General features: G+C 37.7%; 1 protein-coding gene and 1 pseudogene across 1 annotated transcript in view; one reads left to right on the top strand and one right to left on the bottom strand.

The window, feature by feature from the left end:
• Window positions 1–26,797, top strand: part of SPIDR (scaffold protein involved in DNA repair) — a 539,429-nt gene that overhangs the window by 7,908 nt on the left and 504,724 nt on the right. The window lies entirely within an intron of this gene.
• On the bottom strand, window positions 9,532–10,069 carry LOC117033645 (translationally-controlled tumor protein-like; annotated as a pseudogene).

Below are 26,797 nucleotides of genomic sequence, written 5' to 3'. Positions count from 1 at the left end.
TTCCTGGAGGAGGAGTTAGGAACACAGAACCTGGCTCTAAGGTATATATATATTGTTATTTTTTTAAAGATTTTATTTTGGGGGAAGGGAAACAGGACTTTATTGGGGAACAGTGTGTATTTCTTAGTTGTGGAGGGCACAGCTCAGCTCCAGGTCCAGTTGCCATTGTTAGTTGCAGGAGGCGCAGCCCACCATCCCTTGTGGGACTCGAACCAGCAATCTTGTGGTTGAGAGGATGCGCTCCAACCCACTGAGCCATCTGGGAGCTCAGCGGCAGCTCAGCTCAAGGTGCCGTGTTCAATCTTAGTTTGCAGGGGGCGCTGCTCACTATCCCTTGTGGGATTCGAGGAATTGAACCGGCAACCTTGTGGTTGAGAGCCCACTGGCCCATGTGGGAAATCGAACCGGCAGCCTTTGGCGTTAGGAGCACGGAGCTCCAACCACCTGAGCCACCGGGCCGGCCCTCTAAGGTATATTTTTGAGAAAGATATATATAAGACCAACGTCAGGTGAGTAAAAAGAGATTTTTACAATAGGGGAGAGAGATTCTTTGGTTCATCATCATTCTTACATTCTTGGGAACTTGAAAACGACATAGGGAGATGCTCCAGTTTTCCAACCATGGACCTTGTGAGCTCCTGGCCGCGGCTTCCCGCGCTGAAGTCCTGTGAGGTTTGGCTGGTTCCCGACCTTTTCCAGAGTTATTTCCCATGGTTCGGTGAGCTTCTGTTGCATAACATTGTTATTAATGTGTGTATAATTTCATGTTAACTACGTTTTACTTTTTGTTATTACACATTCTTGTGAGTATGTTCTTTGATCGCCTTAATTGCCTTTGCCTTTTACTTCTGTATACTACTAACTAGACTGAGTAAAGATTGCTAAATAAATTGATTTAGATATTGCTAAATATATAATCAATTAGCTCCTCTCTAGTGTGCTCCTCCTCCTTCTCTCACACGCTCGTCATTACAGTCATTTAGGGCAGAGATTTCCTATTTCTTTTCTGTTTGAATAATCTATCCGTAGCTGACAATGATGTATTTAGGTCCCCTACTATAATTATGTTATGGTCAATTTTTTGTTTTAGTTCTGTTAGTAGTTGCTTTGTATATTTCAGTGCTCCCTGATTGGGGGCATATATATTGATAAGTGTTATGTCTTATTGTAGTAATATCTTCCTTATCATTATGAAATTTCCATCTTTGTCTCTTGTTACCTTTTTATCCTAAGGTCTGTTTTATCTTACGTAAGTGTAGATACGCCTGCTTTTCTCTGAATACCATTTGCTTGAAGTATCAATTTCCACTCTTTCATTTTGAGTGTATATTTGTCTTTGTAGCTGAGTTGTGACTCTTGGAGGCAGCATATGGTTGAATTTTGTTTTTTGATCCTATCTGCTCCCTGTGCCTTTTTATTGGTGAGTTCAGTTCAATTTTTTAGGGTGATTATTGATATATGAGGATTTCCTATAACTCTGTCTTTTATTTTCTGGTGACTCAGCGTCACCATTGTTTCTTTGCCTTTTCCATGCTGTTTGTTATTTCAGCGTGGTGGTATTCTATGATTTTTTCACTATTTCTTTTTTTTTTTTTTATGTTGTATGTCACAGTTCTGGATTTTTTTGAGTGGTTACCATTAATTTTATTTAGAAGAAAGTTTCATATATTCAGTGTTCCTTTTTCTTGAGCATGCTTCTTGTCTCCATTGCCCTTTGCAAGTTCAGGCCTTTGCTCTCAACCCTTTTATGTCTTTGTTTTTACAAGTTATCTCTACTTATCCTGTGAGTTGATTTCTCTGCTTATCCTGTGAGTTGCAGTAGCAAGTTGTCTTTTTCTTTTTCATTTTTTAAAAAAGTTTTTTTCTTTACTCTTTATGTTATGTTTAAGTGTGTAGTTCTTTATTTTGTGTATGTAGGGGTTGCCATTTCCTGCTTTTGTCTGTCTGTTGGTAATAGGGCTCACGGTTTTGTATTCTTTTGATATTTTGTTCAGGTTGAATAGCCTCCTTCAGCATTTCTTGTAGTGCAGGTCCTGTGTTAGAAAATTCCCTCAGCTTCTGCATGTCTGGAAAAGTCTTTATTCCTCCTTCATATCTAAAGGATATCTTTGCTTGATATATTATTCTTGGATCATAATTTCACTCTTTCTGTAGTTTGAATATTTGATTCTACTCCCTCCTGGGTTGTAGAGTTCCTGCTGGGAAATCTGATGATAATCTAACGGACTTTCCTTTGTAGGTTACTGTCTTTTTTTCCATGGCTGCCTCGTGGATTCTGTCTTTGTTGTTAATTTTTGACAGTTTCAGTACAATGTACCCTGGAGAAGGCCTGATGGAGTTGAAATAATTAGGTATTCTATTTGCTTCTTGGATTCGAGGATCCACTTTTTTCCACAAGTTTGGGAAGTTCTCATTGACTATTTGTTTGAATATATTGTCCATTCCCTTCTCCCTTTCTTCTCCTTCTGGTGTGCCCATTATTCTTATGTTGCTCTTTCTGATGGAGTCAGAAAGTTCTTGTAGAGTTCTTTCATTTCTTTTAAGTCTCAAGTCTCTTTCTCCTTCCATCCCTGTCATTTCCAGGTTTCTATCTTCGATGTCACTGATTCTTTCCTCCATCGTGGTCAACTCTACTACCTAAGCTGGCTATTTCATTCTTAATTTCTTCTATTGAGTTCTTAATCTCCAGAAATTCTATATGTTTTCCTTCTATAACTTTTATTAAGTGTTTTAATCATAAATGGATGTTGTATCTTGTCAAATGCTTTTTTCTGCATCAATTGATATAATCATATGATTTTTGTCCTTTATTTTGTTTATGTGATATATCACATTGATGGATTTGCGTATGTTGAACCATCCTCGTGCGCCTGGGTTGAACCCCACTTGGTCGTGACGAATAATCTTTTTAATGCATTGTTACATTTGATTTGCTAGAATTTTGTTTAGGATTTTTGCCTCTATTCATCAGAGATACTGGTCTGTAGTTCTCTTTTTTTGTGTTGTCCCTGCCAGGTTTTGGTATCAGGGTAATGTTGGCCTCATAAAATGAGTTAGGGAGTACTGTCTTCTCTTCAATTTTTTGGAAGAGTTTGAGCAGGATTGGTATTAGATCCTCTTTGAAGATTTGGTAGAATTCACTAGTGAAGCCATCTGGTCCCAGACTTTTGCTTTTGGGAAGGTTTTGGATGACTGATTCAATTTCGTTACTGGTGATTGGTCTGTTTAGATTTTCCAGTTCTTCATGGTTCAGCCTAGGAAGGCTATATGTTTCTAAGAACTTGCCCATTTCTTCTAGGTTATTGAATTTGGTGGCATATAGTCCTTCATAGTATTCTTGGATGATCCTTTGTATTTCTGTGGCATCCGTGATAACTTCCCCTTTTTCATTTCCGATTTTGTTTATTAGTGTCTTCTCTTTATCTTAGTGAGCCTACCCAAGGTTTTGTCAATTTTGTTAATCTTTTTGAAGAACTGGCTCTTTGTCACATTAATTTTTTCTATTGTCTTTTTGTTCTCTATTTCATTTAGTTCTGCTCTGATTTTTATTATTTCCTTTCTTCTGCTGACCATAGGTTTCTTTTGTTGTTCGTTTTCTAGTTCTTTAAGGTGTAACATGAGGTTATTTATTTGGGATTTTTCTTGTTTCTTGAGATAGGCCTGTAATGATATAAATTTCCCTCTTAAAACTGCTTTGGCTGCATCCCAAAAATTTTGGTAGGATGTATTTTCATTGTCATTTGTTTCTATGTATCTTTTGATCTCTCCTCTAATTTCTTCTTTGACCCAGTCGTTTTTTAAAAGTATGTTGCTTAATCTCACGTATTCGTGGTTTTTCCTGTTTTCTTTTTGCAGTTGATATTCAATTTCAAAGCTTTGTGATGAGAGAATATGCTTGGTATGATTTCAGTCTTCTTAAATTTGCTGAGGTTAGTTTTACGTCCCAATATACGGTCTATCCTTGAGAATGTTACATGTACACTAGAAAAGAATGTGTAGTCTGGTATTCTATAGTGAAATGCTCTATATATGTCAATTATGTCCATTTCATCTAATGTGTCATTTAGGGCTGCTGTTTCATTATTTTTCTGTTTGGATGATCTATCCATAGCTGTCAGTGATGTATTGAGGTCCCCTAGCATAATTGTGTTTTGGTCAATTTCTCCCTTTAGTTCTGTTAGTAGTTGCTTGGTATATTTCGGTGCTCCCTGGTTAGGGGCATAAATATTGATGACTGTTATGTCTTCTTGTTGTATAGTCCCCTTTACCATTATGAAATGTCCATCTTTGTCTCTTGTTATCTTTTTCACCCTGAAGTCTGTTTCATCTGATATCATTAGGGCTACATCAGATTTTCTCTGGATACCATTTGCTTGGAGTGTCAATTTCTACCCTTTCACTTTGAGTCTATGCTTGTCCTTGTAGCTGAGATGTGCTCTTGGATACAGGATATGGTTGGTTTAGTTTTTTCATCCAATCTGCTATTCTGTGCCATTTTATTGGTAAGTTCAGTCCAGTTACATTTAGGGTGATTATTGATATATGAGGATTTCCTATCATTCTATCTTTAGTTTTCTGGTATGGCTGTTTCTCTATTGTTTCTTTGCCTTTTTGTTGTTGTCTATTATTTCTGTATGGTGGTATTCTATTATGTTTTCCTCTGTTTCTTTTTTATTACAGTATGTATTTCAGTTCTGGATTTTTTTTTGAGTGGTTATCTTTAAGTTTATGTAAAAGAAAGTTTGATATTTAGGGTATTCCATTTTCTTCAGCACACTTACTTTCTCCATTCCCATATTCCGGTTCAGGCCTTTACTCCCCCCTTTTTGTGTTTTCGTTGCCACAAATTGTCCCTGTTGATGGTGGTCGAATAACCTCCTTTAGTATTTCTTGTAGGGCAGGAAATTCCCTTAGCTTCTGTATGTCTGGAAAGGTCTTTATTCCTCCTTCATATCTAAAGGATATCTTTGCTGGATATATTATTCTTGGCTCATAATTTCTCTTTCAATAGTTTGAATGTTTGATTCCACCTCGTGTCTTGTAGAATTTCTGCTGAAAAATCGAATTATAATCTAATGTAGGTTACTGTCTTCTTTTTTGGCTTCCTTAAGAATTCTTTCTTTGTGATTAAGTCTTGACAGCTTCAGTGCATTGCGCTTTAGAGAAGGGCTGTTGGGATTGAGGTAATTAGGTGTTCTATTTGCTTCTTGGATTCGAGGATCCAGTTCTTTCCACAGGTTTGGGAGGTTCTCGTCGACTGTTTGTTTGAATATACTCTGTATCCTTCTCTTTCTCGTCTTCTGATATATGCATTATTTTTACACTGCTCTTTCTGATGGAGTCTGAAAGTTCATGTAGAGTTCTTTCATTTCTTTTAACTCTCAAGTCTCCTGTCTTCTTCCATCTGTGTCATTTTGAGATTTCTATGTTTGATGTTACTAATTCTTTCCTCCATTTGGTCAGCTCTACTACCTAAGCTGTCTATTTCAGTTTCATTACTTTTATTGAGTTTTTCATCTAGAGAATTTTTGTTTGGTTCTTTTGTAAAATTTCAATCTCTTTGGTAAAATGTTCATGTTGTTTTTGTGTTTTTGAGTTCATTAAACTGCCTATCTCTGTGTTCTTGCATCTCATTGAGTCTTTTCAGAACTGCAGTCTTTTTTTAAAAAAATTTTTATTGTTTTTATTTAAACATTCACTCCTAGCCTAATTTCCCTTGTCTTTATTTATTTATTTATGTATTTATTTATTTTAAAGGAGGGCACAGCTCACAGTGGCCCATGCGGGGATTGAACCGTCAACCTTGGTGTTATCAGCACCACATTCCTAATTAGCTGAGCTAACCAGCCACCCCTTGAATTCTCTGTCTTTTAAGTCACATATTTTCATGTCTTTAAGTTCATTTCTGGAGAGTTTCCATTTTCAGAGCTGCTACATTACCTTGATTATTCATGGCAATTAATGAAGTATTCTTTTTCTTCCTGGGCATCTACAGGAGTGGGTTTTGCAGCAGGTTAATATGAAGAAGTCTTTTTTTTTTTTTTGCTTTCCAGTAGGTGTTGCTAGGATGTTTTTTTCCCTCTTCTGCTGCAGCCTTTTATTTTACCTCACGCTGTTAGTGTTATATTTTCTCTTGCACTGTTCCAGCTTCTCAAGTGATGGAGTTGGGGGGGCGGGGGCGTGTCCTAGAAGGTGGGCTTCTTTGTGAGCAGGTTGCCTGGGTCTCAGGGCACTGTTACCATGTGAGTATGTGGAGGGTGATAGAGTTCTGAGTTTCTGAAATCTCAGTGCTGCCGCTGCAGCCTGATGCAGAACCTGTGTGTCTGAATGACTCTGGTTGCCCCCTCAGGGATTACCCCCAGAAAGGTGGGAGTGGGGTGGGCTGTGAGAGGTAGCTGGTGCGATTGTGGCTCTGTGCAGTGGCAACTATCAGCTCACAGTTGCCTTGGCCCTACAGTTCCTTCTCTTTTGCCAGAATTAGTTGCATTGTGAATCTGAATCTGTGCCTGCATGGTTGCTGTTCTCAGGGCTGTATATATTCTGTTCTTTAATCTGACACTGTTCTTTAATCATTTTTTCTGGAGTCTGCTTCTAACACTGGGAGGGTGGGAGCAAGTAGGCCAGGCTCCATGTTTTAGTTTTCTACCTGGCATTGAGGGCTTAAACCACAGTTCTGACCTGAGGTCTCTGTCCCGAGCGCTGGGTTCAGCTGTTTTATATGCTGAATCGCAGAGGCAGGATTGTGGGCTCCAGGGGGTGTGCCTGCAGCCTGAATTCTTCCCTCTTCCTCAACTGCAGTGAGCTCCGTTCTGTGTATTGCAGCCCCGTGATCTGCGTCTCTGCACTTTCCTGTTTCCTCCTCCCCTACTCCTCTGATTTGCCCACCTCTAGGTGATTTGATGTCCAGGTCTCTCAGACATACTTGTGTATTGTTCAGAGAATCCTTTTTTGAATTATAGCTGTTAAGTTGGTTGCAACTTCCAGGGCATATTTCAAGAAACACTCCTCACACCGCCATTTCTGTACAAGTCTGCTTTCACGAGCACTTCCTCATTGCATGTATTCTGATAGTCAGCCAGAAGTAAAAGCTTAGGGTGTTTTTAAGCCTTGTCTAAGCACATATAAGGTAATGGATATTGAGATATTTCATTCATCGAACATCTTCAATGATTTTATTTCCACTGGAAGTAGAGAAGCCATGTTGCTTCCATAACATTCCCAAATGAGCTACTCTTAAAGCATGTCTATTGTCAGTATATGTTGGAAGTTTTGCCCTTGGTTAGGTTGCAGGCCCATGTGAGCACGTATTATTCGACTTTCTGGGCTGTAGTAGCCAAAGGCAAAGGTACTGCTTTAGTTACATCACAGGGTGTTGATATTACATATCCAGGTGTATTTGCTATTGTCACCTTTGAAAAAAGAACTCCTGGTGAACCATGAGAATTCGGTGTTACTCAAAGGCGTTTCCTGCAGATAATCAGGAAAGGTCTGGATGTTAATAAGCAATTGTGCTTCGTCAGTAATGGAGGGGAGCAGAATAGCAGGGTTAAGTTTATTACAATATGAAAGGTTATGTGAGGAGCAGTTAACAAAAGAATATCATAGGAAGTGAGGCAGCTCACTGAAAAATGTTGAGTGTGATGAGACTTCATAAGGGCTTCTACTGTATGAGGTAGAAAGATGGTTAAAGGGTGCCCTGCTTTTCCTTAAACAAAAGAGCAGTGGCAGTAATGGCTCTAAGAGAAGGGGGCCACAGGGTTCAGTTGTTGGGTATAATAGACCATTGGTTAATGATGGTCCCCATGTTTTTGGGTGAGTACCCCAAGGGCATTTCCTTTTCAAAAAGGAAAAAGGATATGTGATAATTGGGATGCTCAAGGGCAGGTGGGTTCATTAAACTCTTATTTAAGGCTTTAAAGGCTATACTCTTGTGTTCTAGCCACAAAATTGAGTTGTGGTTATTGTTCTTTAGTAAAATGTGCAGAGTATTGGCCATAAAGGAGAAAGAGATTTGGAATCCAATTTGGCAATAACCAACTAGTATGAGAAAACCTTGCAGTTGATGCTTAGTTTTGGATTTGGGGAAACTTAGGACACCATAAATCCTCTTTGGATCTAGGTAGAGCTCTTGTTCTGATATCAGATGCCCAAAATATTGGATTTGTGTTGGGCAAACTGCAATTTTTCCTTGGCGACTTTGTGTCCTTTAAGCACCAAAAGCTTTAGCAAGTAATAGATGCTGTCTACTGTGAGGAGACTTGGGAGGAAGAGCAAAGAAGTGAGTCTTTCACATATTGTAACAAAGTAGAACCCTTAGGAATCTTTGTATCATCCATATCAACCTTTAGGATTTGTGAGAAATAAGAAAGGCTTGCAGTAAAACCCTAAGGCATTACTGTCCAGGTGAATTGTTTTCCTTCCCAAAGGCAAAAAAGTATTGGTTAGCTTCCTCAACTGGAGTGCTATAGCATGCACTGCATAAATCAGTTTCAGTAAAGAACTTACTTTCAGCTGGGATGGATGTTAATATCATGAGAGTTAGGAACAATAGTGTCAGCGATAATAATATTGTTTTTGCTTGGAGATCTTAAGACAGTTTACACCCTCCACACTTGGGTTTTCTCGCAACTAAAATTGGAGTATTACAGGGACTAGTGGAAGGGATAATGAGGCCTTGAGTCTTGTAACCTTCTATTAAGGGCTTTATACCTTGAAGGGCTTCTTTACTAATGGGATATGGATTGGTTTTGGGGAGGAGTTTTGAGGGATCTCTTTGAATCTTGATAGGAGGTGCACTGTGGATTCTGCCAATATTGGTTGAAGATATTGCCCATAAAAAAGATAGTATCTGATCCAATAGGGACAAATGATCAGTGCTCCCAAATTCAGCTATAGTGTTGGAAATGGAGCAAATAAAAGACATTGAAGGGTGACTTAGTTATTCTGATTGGCTATTTTGATAGCTACTGTCAAATTCTAGAATTGTTTCCCTTTTTTGGAAGAAAGAAATTTCAGCATGATGCTTCTCTTTTTTCCTTCTTCCAATTGTATTAGTCTCTTTTTATTCTTTTGGTAATCTCTTCCAGAGTTAGCTACTTCCGTTTGTAGGTGATGAAATGTCTAAGGAATCCACTTCAAATGTTGGCTCTGAGCATAGTCTTTCCCTTCATTTCAACTCCGAATTAAGACTTTTGATCCTTGTATTTTATATTCCAGTCCCAGAAGTAGTTTTCTCTGTAGAAGTTATTTGAAGACAGTCTTACGCTTTATAGTAGTGGTCTACCAGGCTATAGCTTCTCCAGGAACACTACACAGGATGGGTTTAAATATGTATTAAACTAAGAGACATTCTCTCAAATGAGTTTAAATGCATTTTATTTTTAGATAACCTGCATGATATGTTTTTCATAAAAAACAATGCCTCTACTCCAAATAAATGAAGGTCAAGATAAATGAAGACTTCAAGATAACATCAGTCCCATCTGTCCTACTGTGTGGATGAAAAGCAGCAGCCAGTTGTGGTGATGACAGGTGATGGATCCCATTGGCCAACTGTGTTAACATTTTTCCATTTCTAAACCATCCTTAAGAAAAATCATATGGGGTCACAACAGTTCTCATAGTAGTCCAGCAGAGCAACCATGCCATCTGGATTCATGTTTTCACCAATAATGAACTGGTAGTTTTTGAAGTTAGCAAGGATGTGCTTGATTTGTTCTGCATCTCCTGTCATAAATAGTTTTATTCTTTCTGGGCTCTGTTCTTCAGGTTTCCCTTTGATTGATATCATGTAATCCCTGATGTACTTCTTGTAGGCTTCTTTTGTGAAGCTGGTTTCCTGCAATTGATGGTTCATGACAGTATCAACACCAGTGACTACTGTGCTTTAGGTACCTTTGCCCTCAGGGCCTTCAGTGGAGGCATTTCCACCAATGAGCGAGTCATCAGTGTTACCCTGTGTCCTACTGACCATCTTCCCCTCCAGCTCCAGGCACAACCTGTCCTCCATCTCCCAGATCTTATAGATGTTAGAGGACATCTCATCATGGCTGATGAGGTCCTAGATGATCGTGATGGTGGGTGGAAGAAGACGATGGCGGCGCTGGCTGAGCAGGAACCCGGAGCAAGCTAGAGTGGCGCTGGGGGGAGGGGGGATAAAAGAGGGGAGAGTGGGCAGAAAAGCACATGATGCTTTTCTAATAAATGAATAGGGGCAGAGGAACTAAAGAGAAGATGCTGAGTATCTCTCAAAAAGCCCAAACAAAAAGGGATAGGTTCAGACGGTAACCTGCTGAGGTTTATTAGATATCCCTACCATTTGAACTGTGTTAGTACTGCAAGGCAGGGGCTGCTTTATAATAGTGGTGTTCAGCACCAAGATTGTAGCTTTAGTATCAGTAAGGGCAGAGAAATTCATTCCCAACTTGGAGAGTAGTTTCTCTCAGCCATTTAGAAGGCCAGATTGGGAACAGCCCCTGTAGTTCCTTGGAGCCCCATCATTGGGAAGTAGGAGGATATTGGAAGGGCTGGTTGCAAGGCTGAAGGTACCTGAAATGCGTAAGTTTGTGGCAGTCTCTTTTCTAATGTCCTGGCTCTTTGCAATAATAGCAGAGATTATGAGATTTTTGGTTTCATATAGGGATCTTCATTTTCCCAAACCAGAGCTTTTTTCCCTCAGAGTTGAAAATTAACAAACTTAATGATTTTTCTTTCAGGTGACTCATCTAAGCTGATTTGTCAAATTGCCTAAGTCTAGAGTGGACATGGTCTCCCATTCTCTCTTGGTACTTGTAACTGACAGAAAATGGTTTTGGTCTGGGCTGTTAATAAACATTGAGTTAAAAGCTACTTGAATAGAATCAACATCTGAAGGAAGACCAGACTTTGAGAACAATTTGAAGTTGATTATAATATTCATGAGCAGGTTCATCAGACTTTTGTGAGCAAGTCTGAATTTTGTTCCAGTCAACAGGCTTTGGGAAAGCCCTAGGAATTACCTGATGAAGTCTCTTAGCAATTGCCTGAACCAGATCATCTAATAAGTCAGTGGGTTGGTCTCCTGGTTGTAATCTTAGAGACCTTTTAGGTTTTTTCCAGTCAGTAGTTTTCATTCAATGCTGAGCCTGGCCTTCACCGACAAACATGAATTAGCTGATACAAGTTAGAGAAACCAGGTTGATATGTTTGAATGACTATCTTAAGTTTCTCAGCAAATCTGTGGGGAACCTCAGCTACTTTGGGAAAATATTTGACTATGGCTAACAGTTCAGCTTTAGTCCAGAGAATGTAAGATATATGGGTTTTATTAGCCTTTCCATCCTCAGAAGGCTTAATTTTAAAGGGACAAGTTCTGATAGGTTCAGGGGAAGAGGCAGATAGCATTGGAGGAGGCAAAGGAGCCAGGAGAGAGGAGGTGAGGGTTTTGGACGGGGGAGCCTGAGAAACAAACTGGGGGAAAGAAGCGTGAAGCTTTAGGAACCATTTTGTCTTTCTTTGTTTACCTCAGTTAATTTTAATACTTAATTTTGCAAAGAGGCAATTTCAGATGCTTGTTAACGTTTGGAGGCCTCAAAATACTAATCAAAATAGATGTTCCATTCAGTTTTGGCAGTTTCAGAGCTATGATTGTCACAGTCACATTTGGTTTTTAGAAAAGTAAGTTTGGGGAATTCAAAAGTTCCCTGTAATGGCCATTGATATCTAAATTACTTTTAGTCAATTTGGTCCATTTGGTTATAAATGCATGAAGAGGGACCACAGTTTCTAAATGTAAAATTGGCTGGGGTTTCTGAACTGTGGGGGTATCTTTAAAGTACTTAGACAACTGGGATCCCATTTTTCAGACGTTGTTTTTCTTTAGAGCAAAAGTCTGAACAGCCTGAAGGCCAAATACCAGCAAAGTTCCTTTAGGAAAAGTTCAATTTTAAAAAATTGGACCAAAGGCTGAATGGCACAGTTCCAGCAGAACAGCTGATTCCGAAAGGAATCAGACTGAAGGCCAGCATAGTTCTGGTGGAACAGCCTGATTTCAAGAGTTAAGCCTAAGTGCCACATGAGTACTGGGTGGACAAAACAAGGCCTTAACCAGAAAAGGATGAAGGCTTACATTACATCTGGAATATAGCCTGGAGAGCTTCAAAATGGAAAGACAGCAGAAGCTTGGATCCTGGAGAAAGACTTACCCTCAAACTCCAGGATCAGCAAGGAAGCAGTGAGCTCTGTGGACTTTGTGTACTCACCAGCCTCAGAGCCTGTTGGGGTCTTTTTTGGATTGGTTTTATTTTAATGACTCCCTACGCAAATATTAGCAGTTGTCATTATTTTTGTGTTTTAAATCCTTGGATTTAGAATGATATCAAATAGAGGTGGGGAAGGGTGGTTATAGCCAGTCTAGCATACAAAATTGTTTTCTAGCACAGGAATTTTCCATTTCAGAAAAAAAATTTTTGACTAATGGTATTGTGATCTGTACACAGGGCTAATGGAAAATAGTTCTGCTTTACTTTTTAAATGTTGAAAACAAAACACATCATCCTTCTATTACGTTTAAAAGTTCCTATTGTTGAGAAGAACGAAAACAAGAGCCAGTAGCAAAATGTTAGGATTCTAGCATCACAGCCTTTCAGAATAGCTGTAGGAAATTAGTCTAGGTTGAACAGTTTAGGTGTTTGAAAAATACCAAAATCAGGTAATTATTTGACTGTAAGTTTAAGTATAATTTCATATTTCAGGCATTTACTATTTAGACTGTAGTAATCTTCAATTTGAAAATATATGATGGTTGTACAAAATATGGCAACCTTTTTTTTCTGATGACAGAGAAATGGATTTATATTGATACATGATTCAAGACCTTTTTGACTGAACATTTATGTGCTGGTTACAGGCTCTTTCCTGAAACTCTTCAATGAATGGAAAAGACAATTGAGATAGTATAGACACAGACCTCCTTAAATGGAGCAGTGATTTAGGTGGTCTCTAAACCTATTGAGCATATATTGAAATTATTTATTTAGCAGTTAATAGATAAACCAGCAAGTTCTAGAAGCTGGTACTTTTAGAACTTGTCACATGTAGAAAACAAGTTATAAAGAAGTCCTGGATTTTGAGGGATAGAAGACATACAAATGAAAATAACATTCTGTATCGTAACAGTAGAAGTAACATTGGAACGTAGTATGTGACTAATTTCTAAAAGAATGGTTCAAGGAGCATCACTGAGGGCTATAATAGTAAAGGTGTTCCTGAAAAAGGTAATCCTTGAGCTGAATTCTGAGGGGTCCATCGGGTTAGATTGAAGCAAGTTAAAAAGGCAGCCTGGCAGAAAACAAGATATGGGCAAAGTTGTCATGAACTTTATAGGCAGTTTTCAAAAATTTCATTATGTCTTCTGAAAATTCAATTTACTTATATACTCTTTCATCTCAATTTGTTTTACCCTTTATTTCCTATTTATTTACTTCTATGATCCCCACATCAGGAAGGTGGGGCTTTTTTAATTGACATTGGAGACCAACAATTACCTGACCAACCTGGGAGAAAAGAAGGCAAGTACACTAGTCATAGGGCTGCAGCTCATGGAATAGTGACTTTGAAATAAACTCTCCTTTTTCACTTAGTCTTTCATTTAATTCCCTTGTATTCCTTAAAGTCTCTGAGAAGACGTAGAGTTGTAATCATTAAGCTTTTTTTCTTTTCAGATTTGAGATATTAAAATAGGTCATTAGATTAAAACAACATTTGTATGAATCACACAGAATATGAAAATGTAAGCATCTTTATAAAATATGTCTAAAGTACATTCCTATTTACATTCACATTCTCCTGCATTTTAATCAACTTTTCTATTGCCTTCCATAATTGTGGTTTATGATACTATTATTACATAGTATTGTTATTAGTATCGATTTAATCTTGGCAGTGATCTTTAGGTAAATATATTTATTATCCCCATTTTACAGATATAGAAACTGGGTCTTGATAAGGTAGATAACTTCGCCAGTGTTAATGTGGCCTACGAGTAGAATAGCTGTGGCTTAGACCAGGTCAGCGTGACAACACAACCTGAAGATGTGGTCTGAAAGGATTTTATGCTGCTTGTGAAATTTCTTGATGTGTCCATGCTCTTGGAGGATAATAAATCAGGATCTCTGGAAGTAGGACTATTCTGAAAAATCCAGGACCTACAGGTAGCTGTTGCCAAAGTACATTTCTTCCTTTGTGCGGGTCACAGCCAGCTTTCTTCAAGAAACATTCCTTCGTTCATATCTATTTTTGATCCCATTAGCCCAATCTTGGCCTACTTCTTTCTCTACTCTAATGCATATTTTTAGAACCCAAGGTCATCAGAGATAGAAACAATCTTAGCTGTATACCTTTAGAGTGCTCAGTGAATCACTTCAGTTTGGGACAAACATTTGCTGAATGCTGTAGTTCAACTCTTTCAGTAGCTGGTGATTGAAACCTAACTTAACCTGGACAGACACAGAAGATTGATGGATAGGCAAGGATTGATGGGTAGACAAGCAGTGCACAGCAGCTGGGCACCTGGATTACTCAGGCACCTGCCTTGTAACCTTGTAACTCATGCCTCTTCTCACTTTCTCAAGTTTCTCCATATGGTATGATATGGGACAAGGCTGCTGGCTGCTTTGGGGTCACATTCTTGATGAAGTTGGAAAGAAGAGAATCTTTTCTAGTAGCTCCAGTTAGATAACTCCTGGAGAAGGTCTCTGACTAATGCAGGTTGGATCCTATGGCATCTCTGGACCAGTCACTGTGGCCAAACTGATGTCCTGTGACTGAACTTGGCTAGTTTGGGTGCCTAAAACTGGGGATAGGGGTGTGTTTTGTCACTAGAAAAAGAAAGGTAGAGGGGTGAGAAGGCTGGGTAGGCAGTGAAGCTATCACCATAAGCGCCTGAGTAAACACTATGGAGAGAGAAATATACGTGATTTCCAGCAGTGTAAAGATCTGTGATGGAGGTATTGTTTATCACAATAAATGGATAAAAATGGAAATGAGGTATGCAGAATTTCCCCTTAAGCTTATACTTACTGTCTAATTGACTTTAGATGTCATCAGCATCTGAACTAATTTAAAATTTTGTGACAGGTGTGGTAATATTCAAGTAACTTACATATTCATTAAACAGTCATTTAATGAGTACCTAGTATGTGGGGAGTATTATGCGCTTAGGGGATGAGATGAATTAATCATATGACTCCCCCTGTTCTTATTCTTGTGTAAGCTCTTATTTTAGTGGGAGATCTCTTATTCAGGAGCTCTTATATGGTAGAAGGAGTAGAATGGGAAGGAAACAGGATGGCTTCACAGAAGGAGAGATTTAAGTGAAGGCATTGAGGAATATTTCATGGAAGAGATGAGCATTTGTCTGTGGCAGAGTTGGAGAGACCAAAGGGAGTGGAGAGGTGCTATCTGGCAAAGAGTGCCATGAGCGCAAGTGTGGTGGTGGAAATGTATACAGGCTGTGGCGGCAGTGGCAAGTATGGAGTGGAGCAGATTGGCTGGGGGAATATAGGGGAAGACTGAAAAGTGAGGCTGAAGGCAAGGCTAGTAGGTGTGTGAACTTGGGCTCAGGCTCCCATGTCGTCAGATTTGTGGGTCTCTGTCACCATTGCCTAAGCTGCTGGAGGGCAGGATCTTTATTGCTTATCTTGTATCCCTGTGGCCTGGCAGAGTGTCTTCATGTAGCGAACACTCAATATATGTTTACTGACTGACTGAAGATGAAAACATTAGAATTTTGTCATTTATATTAAATTAGAGAATCTAATCCCTAAAGAATCTGAGCATGAATGAAATACAGAGAAGCAAAAGGCAACCCAAATACAACCAAAGTAGTGAGTGACAGGCTTGAGAAAAGTTTTATTGCCGGAGAGAAGGAAAGGGCACTGAAAACACAAGTGGGCAGATACTTGATAGAAGAGACTCTGAGCCTCACAGTGCTTCCTAACTAACTGACTTAGTTAAAATATCTGTTCCTCAGACTTGAGGGCCACTCAGTCATCATCTCTCCTTAATGTATAATAGATAAATACTTGGATGGTAACATTCTTCAAGCATATGATTTGAGTCATTAGGATTTCTTCAGATACCTCCAAAAACTTCTCTTTTGCATTCAGTGAGACATCTGATTTGTCCTCCAAATGTATTAAATGATACACAAAACAATATTTAGAAATTTTTACTTCTTTCCAAGGGGAGTAGCCCAAAGCAGTGTAGTGGCATGCATTTAGTATTATAGAGAGTAAAGTTTAAAAATGAATGAATAAAATACATAAGCATGGTATACCTAAAGAAAAGAAAAAATTGAGCAGAGCAGCAATAAGAAGGAAAAATGGTCAGTAAGGTGCTGATGTGGATAGTAAAGCAATGAAGCAGAGTTTAATTAGTTTTGTGTTGCAACTACTTCGATTGCTTCCTTCTAAATTTTGCTTCATTCAAAGTATAGTCAATCCTAATTATTCACAGATTCGGTACTTACACATTTTCCTACTTGCTCAAATATATTTCTAATTTCCAAATGAATACTCGTGGTGCTTTTACAGTCCTTTGCATGAATTGTAGAGCAGGAAAAAAAAATCGAGTTGCCCGGCATGCATGTTTCCAGCTGAGGTTGAACAAGGTGACTCTCGGCTTGCTTATTCCTGCTCTTATACTGTAAACAAGTGTCCTTTTCTTGGTCTATTTAGAGCCATGTTTTTCACATTTTTGTGCTTTATGTTGGTGATTACACTGTTTAAAATCGCCCCAAGCATAGTGCTGAAGTACTGTCTAATGTCCTTAAGTGCTGGACAGCTGTGATGTGCTTTAAGGAAATAGCACCTGTGTTAGATAAGCTTCGTTCAGGCATGAGTTAGAGTGCTGATGGCCATGAGTTCCAATGTTAAGGAAACCAGGGGTGCCAAAAAAATGTATACACATGACTTGTATTCATCTTTTGTTATCAGTATATATTGAGTATTACAATTTTAATACAGTTTTTTCCTTTCTTAAAATGTGTATTCATTTTTAGGCACCCTATGTATATATTAAATTAGGTGACTTTAAACAGAAGCACACATAAAATTAGATTATATATTGACTAGAACCAACTGTATTTTCTTTAGGCGCATTGGTTCAGTATTTGCTAGTTCATTGTTTGTAGGGAGTTTACAGAACATTAACTGCTGACAATAGTGAGGAGTAATGTAATAACAATTGATTATTTCTCTGCTTTTCTTCTTCCTGGGGTCAAGTTGCACTTATTTATGAGGTTTGGTCTAAAAATACGGTGAATGTTTAAATAAAAAAAAAATTTAACAGTAAAAGACACATTGCCAGTAATCCCCCTCAAAATACTCTCCCTCGTTTTGAACACAGTTATCCCGTCATTCTTGCTATTTTCTGAAGCAGTTATGCGAGTCTTCTTTCGGGAGTGTCTTTAGTTGTGCTGTCGTGCCTGCCTTGATGTCCTGAATTATTTTGACTTTGGGGAAGAGCCAGAAATTGCATGGTGTCAGATCCGGTTAATAAGGTGAATGAGGACACACCGTAATTTTTTTTTTTTTTTTTTTTTTTTTTTAAGATTTTATTGGGGAAGGGGAACAGTGTGTACTTCCAGGACTTTTTTTCCAAGTCGAGTTGTTGTCCTTTCAATCTTAGTTGTGGAGGGCGCTGTTCAGCTTCAAGTTGTTGTCCTTTTAGTCTTAGTTGTGGAAGTTGTGGCGCAGCTCAGCTCCAGATCCAGTTGCCGTTGCTAGTTGCAGGGGGGGGGCGCAGCCTACTATCCCTTGCCGGAGTCGAACCAGCAACCTTGTGGTTGAGAGGACGTGCTCCAACCAACTGAGCCATCTGGGAGCTCCACGGCAGCTCAGCTCAAGGTGCTGTGTTCAATCTTAGTTGCAGGGGGCGCTGCCCACCATCCCTTGTGGGATTTGAGAAATTGAACTGGCAGCCTTGTGGTTGAAAGCCCACTGGCCCAAGTAGGAATCGAACCGGCAGCCTTCGGAGTTAGGAGCATGGAGCTCTAACCGCCTGAGCCACCGAGCCGGCCCCCACACTGTAATGTTTTGATTTGACAGAAATTGCCATACCAGAAGCGATGTGTGACTTGGAGTCTTTCTGTTGTGATCGCAAAGTTCGATGAATGCTGCTGCCGAGTGCCATCCAAAGGAAAGGCAGGTGTGTTAAACTTTAGTAACGGTGTGTGACAAATTTCAGCTTGTTCAGTGCAGTCAGTCCGGTGTGAGCTATGGTTGAGAGAAAGTGTGTTTTAAAGTGTGCCGTTAATTGCCCTCCATCATGACAATGCTTGATGGTTACCCATTGCTTTTGGTATATGGCAATTTCTGTCAAATAAAAACATTATGGTGTGTCCTCATCCACCTCATTCACTGGATCTGGCACCATGCGACTTTTGGCTCTTCCCAAAAGTCAAAATGATTCAGGACATTGAGGCAGCCACAACAGTGCAACTAAAGACACTCCTGAAAGAGGACTTCTAGAACTGCTTCAGAAAGTGGCAAGAACGGTGGAGTGTGTTCGAAGCGAGGGAGAGTATTTTGAGGGGGATTAATGGCAATGTGTCTTTTATTGTAAAATATTTTTTTTTGTTTAAACATTCACCTTTGATCACACTTCTTAGTTATTTTGTGGGTTACTTTCTTTTATGGGGGTAACTTTTATTTTAACAAAATTTCAAAATTGCAGTAAAGTTTCAAGAATTGTATAATGAAGTTCCTTACATTAGAACTATAAGTGGGTGGAAGAGTGTGGCCCCCATGCCCTGAAATAAAACAATTCATGTTTCCTAGGAACTTCAGAATGTGACCTTATTTGGAAATAGGGTCTTTGCAGATGTAATTAGTTAAGATGAAGTCATAGTGCATTAGGGTGGGCCAATGATTGTTATCCTTACTAGAAGATGAGAGGATACACAGAGATACAGGAGAGAATGTCACATGAAGATGGAGCTAGAGATTGGAGTGATACAGCTACAAACCAAGGAATGCCAAGGGTTGCTGGGAGAAAGAGACAAGGAAAGGTTCTTTCCTAGATCCTCCAGAGGGGACACACCTTCATTTTGTACTTGTAGCCTCCAGAACTGTAAGAATATTTTGTTGTTCTATACCACTGAGTTTGTGGTAATTGTTACGGCAACCTTAGGACACTGATTCAACCCTTTATTTCTATTCACCAATTTATTATTATTTGGGTCTCTCTTTGTCTCTCTTTTCCTTTTTTTTCTCTCTCTCCTTCCTTCTGCATGTGTATCTTTTTTTTTTTTTCTTGAACTGGTTTAGAATAATTGGGAGATAGTGCATCTTTATCCCTAAATACTTATTTCCTAGAATAAGACATTTTCTTACATAAGCATAATTACAAAATAGGAAATTAAAAATTGATACAATACTATTATCTAATCAACAGTTCATATTCAGATTTTATCACCTGCCTAAATATGACCTGTTTTTCCTGGTCCAAGTTCCAAGCTGTGTTTATACATGTTATTTCCTTTTCATGCCTTTGGTCTTCTGTTAATCTGGGAACAGTTACTCAGATGTTTTTTTGTGTTTCTTGACCATGCCATTGTTGAGATGTACCTGCTACTTACTTTGGCCTTGTCTGATTATTTTCTCCTGTTTAGGTTTAGGTTATGTGTTTTTAGTAGAAATACCAGAGTTGTCTTGTGTTCTTCTCAGTACCCCATATCAAGAGGCACTAGATGTTGGTTTACCTCAACAGTGATCATTCAATTAAGATGATGTCTGAGAGGTTTCTCCACTGTAAAGTTACTATTTTGCCCTTTGAAGTTGATAAGTAATTTGTGGAGAGATGCTTTGTGACCATGTAAATATCCTCTTCATTATCAAATATTCACCCACTAATTTTAGCACTCATTGATGATTTTCTAAATCCATCACTTGTTTGTTTATATCAATATAGACTCATGTTCTTTTTTCAGTAAGGTATAACCTTTCACTGTCATTATTTATTTGATACTGGAATGTCCCACCTTTGGCCAATGAGAAGCCCCTTTATGCAGACACATGTGTCTTTTAGATACGTTCTCATTATTCCTTGAGCACTTTCTTACTCTCTGGTTCAAGATATTTCAGGCTCATCTTGTACTTCTCTATCCCATCTTTGGTATCACCCATTTCTTTAAAGAGTCCACCTAGGCTCATTTAATGTGTTAAAGTGGTATATAGCTATAAAGAGTCCAAATGATATTTTCCACTTTCTTTACTGTTCCAGATACCATGTTTCCCTGAAAATAAGTCCTAGCTGGACCATCAGATCTAATGCGTCTTTTGGAGCAAAAATTAATGTATAAGACCTGGTCTTATTTTAAATTACATTAAATTAAATTATATTAAAATAAGACCAGGTATAATATAATATAATATAATATAATACAATATAATACCGGGTATAATATAATGTAATATAATATAATATAATATAATATAATATAATATAATATAATATCGGGTCTTATATTAATTTTTGCTCCAAAAGACGCATTAGACCTGATGGTCCGGCTAGGTCTTATTTTTGGAGAAACATGGTAGCTACTGTTCCACTGAGTTTCTTCAGAGTTCTCAGGGGAAACTGTACACTAATGGAGGGTATACACACTCTTGAGGATTGATGTTTCTTGTAGTCCTGCCCCAGTAATAGGGATTTCTACATACCGTGTTTCCCCGAAAATAAGACCTAACCGGAAAATAAGTCTTAGCATGATTTTTCAGGATGACATCCCCTGAACATAAACCCTAATGTGTCTTTTGGAGGAAAAAGTAATATAAGACCTGGTCTTATTTTCGGGGAAACATGGTAGGAGGAACATACTTAGAGCTGTTACATGTTAAAATACTCTTTATATTATGACTGAATTTGTTTTTATGAATCTGTTCGCTTCTTCTTAGTTAAGGAAGTTTTAATGGTATGTTTTAAACAATATTTTATTTTTTTAAACTATAGTGGTATTGATGAAGGGTTTTATTAAATTTATTGGGGTGACATTGGTTTGTAAACTTACATAGGTTTCAAGCGTACATTTCTGTAATATTGCATTGTTTGTTCACCACCCAGAGTCAGTTCTCCTTCCATCACCATATATTTGACTCCCTTTACCTTCTTCTACCATCCCTCCTCCCCACTTGCCCTCTGGTAACCACTAAACTCTTGTCTGTGTCTATTGAGTTTTTGTCTTTCTTTGTCTTGTTCATTTATTGCTTTCAGTTTTATATTGCACACATGAGTGAAATCATATGGTTCTTGACTTTTTCTGTCTGGCTTATTTCATTTAGTATAATAATTTCAAGATCCATTCATGTTGTCGCAAATGGCAGTATTTCATCTTTTCTTATGGCAGAGTAATATTCCATTGTATGTGTGTACCACATCTTCTTTATCCAGTTGGCTATTGAAGGACATTTCAGTTGTTTCCATGTGTTGGCCACCATGAATTATGCTGCAATGAGCATAGGAGTACATATATCTTTATGGATAAATGTTTTCAGATTTTTTGGGTAGATATCCAGAAGAGGGATTGTTGGATTGTATGGTACTTCTATTCTTAATTTTTTGAGGAACCTTCATACTGTTTTCCATTGCGGTTCTACCAATTTGCATTCCCACCAGCAGTGTTTGAGGGTTCCTTTTTCTCTACAGCTTCTCCAACACTTTTTATTACTTCTGTTGTTGATGATAGCCATTCTAGCAGGTGTGAGGTGGTATCTCACTGTGGTTTTGATTTGTATTTTCTTAATAGCTAGTGAAGTTCAGCATTTTTTCATATATCTGTTGGCCGTTTGTATGTCTTCTTGGGAGAAATGTTTGTTCAGGTCCTCTGCCCATTTTTTAATTGGATTTTGTTGTTGTTGTTGTTGTTGTTGAGTTGTATGAGTTCTTTATATATTTTGGATATTAACCCTTATTGGAGGTGTAGTTTGCAAATATCGTCTCCCATTCGGTTGGTTGCCTCTTTGTTTTGTTGATGGTTTCTTTTGCTGTGCAGAAGCTTTTTATTTTGAGATTGTCTTATTCATTTATTTTTGCTTTTAGTTCCCTTGCCTTTCAGGTCAAATTAATAAAATCCTCTCTGAACCCAGGGTCCATAAGTTTAGTACCTATGCTTTCTTCTATGAAATTTTCTTTTCTGGGTCTTATGTTTAGATCTTTGATCCATGGTGAGTTGGTGACAGATAGCAGTCTAGCGTCATTCTTATGCATGTGGCTTTCCAATTTTCCCAGCACCATTTATTGAAGAGGTTTTCTTTTCTTCATTTTATGTTTTTTTTTATCTCTCGTTGAAAATTATCTGTCTGTATACAACGTGTGATCAGAAAATATGGTGAATGTTTAAATAAAAAAATTTGTAACAGTAAAAGACACACTGCCATTAATCCCCTTCAAAATACTTCCTCTCGCTTCCAACACATTTATCCCATTGTTCTTGCCACTTTCTGAAGCAGTTCTGGAAGTCCTCTTTCGTGTCTTTAGTTGCGCTGTTGTGTCTGTTTCGATGTCCTGAATCGATTCAAAACGTTTACTTTTCATGGTCATTTTGACTTTGGGGAAGAGCCAGAAGTCACATGATGCCAGATCTGGTGAATAAGGTGGATGAGGACACGCTGTAATGTTTTTATTTGAAATTGCTCTGCCAAAAGCGATGTGTGACATGGAACATTGTCATGATGGAGGTTAAACTATCATCCCTTTTCTCAGGCTGTTTTCTATGCACATCATTTCTTAAATGCTCTAGTAAGCCTTTATAGTATTCCAAGTTCACCATAATGTTCCTGGGTATAAGCTCAGCTCGCACAATTCCATCAAGATCAAAAAACACAAATTAACATCTCCTGGATGTTAAATCTTGATTAACATCCTTTTTTTTTGCACATGGAGAAGTGGGTGATTTCCATTGAGAACTGTTAACTTTAGTCACAAAATCATAACCCTAGACCCAAGTTTCATCTCCCGTGATGACATGTCTTAAAAAGCTGGGATCTGAAGTGGCACCATCACTGAACTCCAACGAAATTGGTTCCTTTTTTTCAGAAGTCAAAATCCATAGAACAAATTTCATACTCACTCGCCTCATGTTCATATCTGTTGTTAAAATGCTTTGAACGGAACCATAAGAGGTGTTCTGATCCTCAGAAATTTCCCTAATAGTCAGTCACCTCCTTGATCAAATCATTTGGCTGGATTTTCAACATTCTCTTGATTTTGAAGGACGGCCCAATCTCCCCTCATCTTCAGTCGGTTCACAACCATTACAAAATCACTCAAACCACTTGTAAAACATCTTCATGGTCACTGCAGCATCACCATAAACTAATTTTAATATTTTGTGTGTTTCTTTAGCACTTTTTTGCAGTTTGAAACAAAATTTCTTGCTAACGCTTTGTGATCCATGATTTACAAAATGCACAGTTTGAAACACACCTTGTCACAACTGTAGCTAACACCTGACTGCACCAAACAAGTTGGAACTTGTCACATACTGTTACTAAGGTTCAACACGCTGCTTCCGGGATTGAATTTTCCTGCCTTTCTATTGGATGGCACTCAGCAGTGGAATTCACTGCATTTTTTTTTTATCATACCTTGTATATGTGTGTTTATTTCTGGGTTCTCAATTCTATTTCATTGGTCTGTGTGTATGTTTTTCTGCCAGCACTATACTGTTTTGATTATTGTCACTCTGTAGTGTAAATTGAAATCAGGGAGCTTAATACCTCCAGCCTTGTATGTTTTTCTTAGCTTTGGCTATTCGGAGTCTTTTGTGATTCCATACAAATAGGATGATTTTTTGTTTTATTTCTTTAAAAAATGCGATTGGGATTTTGATGGGAATTGCATTAAATCTGTATATTGCTTTGGGTAATATGGCCGTTTTAACTAGCTATGTTGATTTTTGTAATACACGAATATAGGGCATCTTTCCATTTCCTTGTGTCTTCAATTTCTTTTAAAAATGTCTTACAGTTTTCAGTGTATATGTCCTTCATATCCTTTGTTAAGTTTATTCCTAGGTATTTTATTTTTTCTGTTGCAATTGAAAAAGGAATTGTTTTTTTCATTTTTCCCCCCTGAAGTTTCATTGTTAGTATATAGGAATGTAATGGATTTTTGTATATAGATTTTGTATCCTGCAACTTTACTGTATTTGTTTATTGTTTCTAAATTGTTTTGGTGGAATCTTTAGGGTATTCTATGTAAAAAAAATCATGTCGTCTGCAAAAACTTGACAGTTTAACTTTCATTCCCAGTTTGAATGCCTTTTTTTCTTTCTCTTGCCTGATTCCTCTGGCTAGGACTTCCAATACTATGTTGAATAAGAGTAGTGATGGGGCATCCCTGTCTTGGTCTTGATCTTAGAGAAAAAGCTTTCAGTTTTTCACCATTAAATATGATATTAGCTGAGTGTCATATATGGCCTTTATCATGTTGAAGTACTTCTATACCCATTTTATTAATTGTTTTAATCACAAATGGATGTGGTATCTTCAGATTTTTTTGCATCTATTGATATGATCATATGATTTTTATCCTTTGTTTTATGTGGTGCATCATATTGATTGATTTGTGGATATTGAACCATCCTTGCACCCCTGGTATCAACTCCATTTGATCGTGATATATGATCTTTTTAATGTGTTGTATTCGATATGCTTGTGTTTTGTTTATGATTTTTGCATCTGTGTTTATCAGAGATACTGCTCTGTAGTTTTCTTTTTTTGTGTTATTCTTACCAGGTTTTGGTATCAGGGTAATGTATACCCTGATGGCCTCATAAAATGAGTTAGGAAGTATTGCCTCTTGTTTAACTTTCTGGAAGAGTTTGAGGAGGACAGGTATGAAATCATCTTTGAATGTTTGGTAGAATTCACCAGTGAAGTCATCTGGTCCTAGACTTTTGCTTTTGTGGTGGTTTTGGATGACTGATGCAATTTCTTTACTGTTGATATGTCTATTTAGATTTTCCTTCTTTGTGATTCAGTCTAGGAAGGTTTTGTATTTCTAAGAAGTTGTCCATTTGTTCTAGATTATTGAATTTGGTGACATATAGTCCTTCACAGTATTCTTGTATGATTCTTTTTCTGTGGATATCTGTTGTAACTTCTCATCTTTCATTTCTGATTTGGTTTATTTTTTCTTTTTTTTTTTTTTTTACCTTAGTGAGTCTAGCCAGGGGTTTATCAATTTTATTAATCTTTTCAAAGAACCAGCTCTTTGTTGCATTAAATTTTTCTACTGGCTTTTTTGTTGTTGTTGTTGTTGTTATTTAGTTCTCTAATTTGTATTATTTCATTCCTCTCCTAACTTTGGGTTTCATTTGTTCTTCTTTTTCAGTTCTTTAAGGTGTAATGTTAGGTTGTTTATTGGGATTTTTCTTTTTTCTTGAGCTAGGCCTGTAATGATATAAATTTCCCTCTTACTACTGCTTTTGCTGCATCCCAGTGATTTTGATGCGATGTATTTTCATTGTCATTTGTCTCTATGTGTCTTTTGTGCTGTCTTCTATGTTTTCTTTTACCCAGTCATTTTTTAGTAGTATGCTATTTAATCTCCACGTAGTTGAGGTTTTTCCTGCTTTCTTTTTGCAGTTGATCTGTAATTTCATAGCATTGTGGTCGGAAAATATGCTTTGTATGGTTTCAGTCTCCTTAAATTTGCTGAGGCTAGTTTTATGTGCCAACATGTAGTCTATCCTTGAGAATATTCCATGCACACTAGGAAAGAATGTATAGTCTGATATTCTAGGATGAATGGCTCTTAAATGTCAATTATGTCCATTTGGTGTAATGTGTAATTTAACGTGATATTTCTTTATTGGTTTTCTGTTAGGATGATATATCCATAGCTGTAAATGGCATATTTAGGTTCCATACTATAATTGTATCCTGGTCAGTTTCTCCATTTAGCTCTGTTAATAGTTGCTTTATATATTTCGATGCTCCCTGATTGGGGGCATATATATATTGATAAGCATTATGTCTTCCTGTTGTATCGTTCCCTTTATTACTATGAAATATCCGTCTTTGTCTCTTGTTACCTTTTTTTATCCTGAGGTCTGTTTTGTAAATATAAGTATGGTTATACCCGCCTTGCTCTGGATGCCATTTGCTTAGAGTATTGCTTTCCACTCTTTCACTTTGAGTCTATATTTGTCCTTATAGCTGAGATGTGTCTCTTGGAAGCAGCATATGGCTGGGTTTTGTTTTTTGATCCAATCTGCTACTCTTTCTTTTTATTGGTGAGTTTAGTTCATTTACATTTAGGATGATTATTGATATATGAGGATTCCCTATAGCCATTTTATCTTTTATTTTCTGGTAGTTCAGTGTCTCCATTGTTTCTTTGCTTTTGTGTTTCTGTCTTATTTTATTTTGGTGGTATTCCAAGTTTTTTCTTTATGTTTCTTTTTGTTGTTGTTATGTGTCTCAGTTCTGGGTATTTTTTTTTAAGTGGTTATAATTTATGTAAAAGAAGGTTTCATATATACAGTAGACCTTTTTCTTCAGCATGTTCTCCTTTGCAAATTCAGACCTTTACTTCCTCCCCTTTTATGTTTTTGTGGTCACAAACTGTCCGTATTGATGCTGTGAGTTGATTTCTGAGTTACAGTAACAAAGAGTTCTTCTCTTTTTTTAAATGTTTCTATTTTCTTTACCCTTTATGTTATGTTTAAGTGTATAGTGCCCTATTCTGTGCCCATTTCCTGCTTCTGTCTATCTGTTAGTAATCTTACTCATACTTTTGTATCCTTTTGTCA

The sequence above is a fragment of the Rhinolophus ferrumequinum genome, chromosome 14 (assembly GCF_004115265.2).
Source record: "Rhinolophus ferrumequinum isolate MPI-CBG mRhiFer1 chromosome 14, mRhiFer1_v1.p, whole genome shotgun sequence".
Lineage (NCBI taxonomy): Eukaryota > Metazoa > Chordata > Mammalia > Chiroptera > Rhinolophidae > Rhinolophus > Rhinolophus ferrumequinum.
The sequence above is the reverse complement of the archived record's forward strand: the minus strand, read 5'-3'. Positions and strand labels throughout refer to the sequence as shown.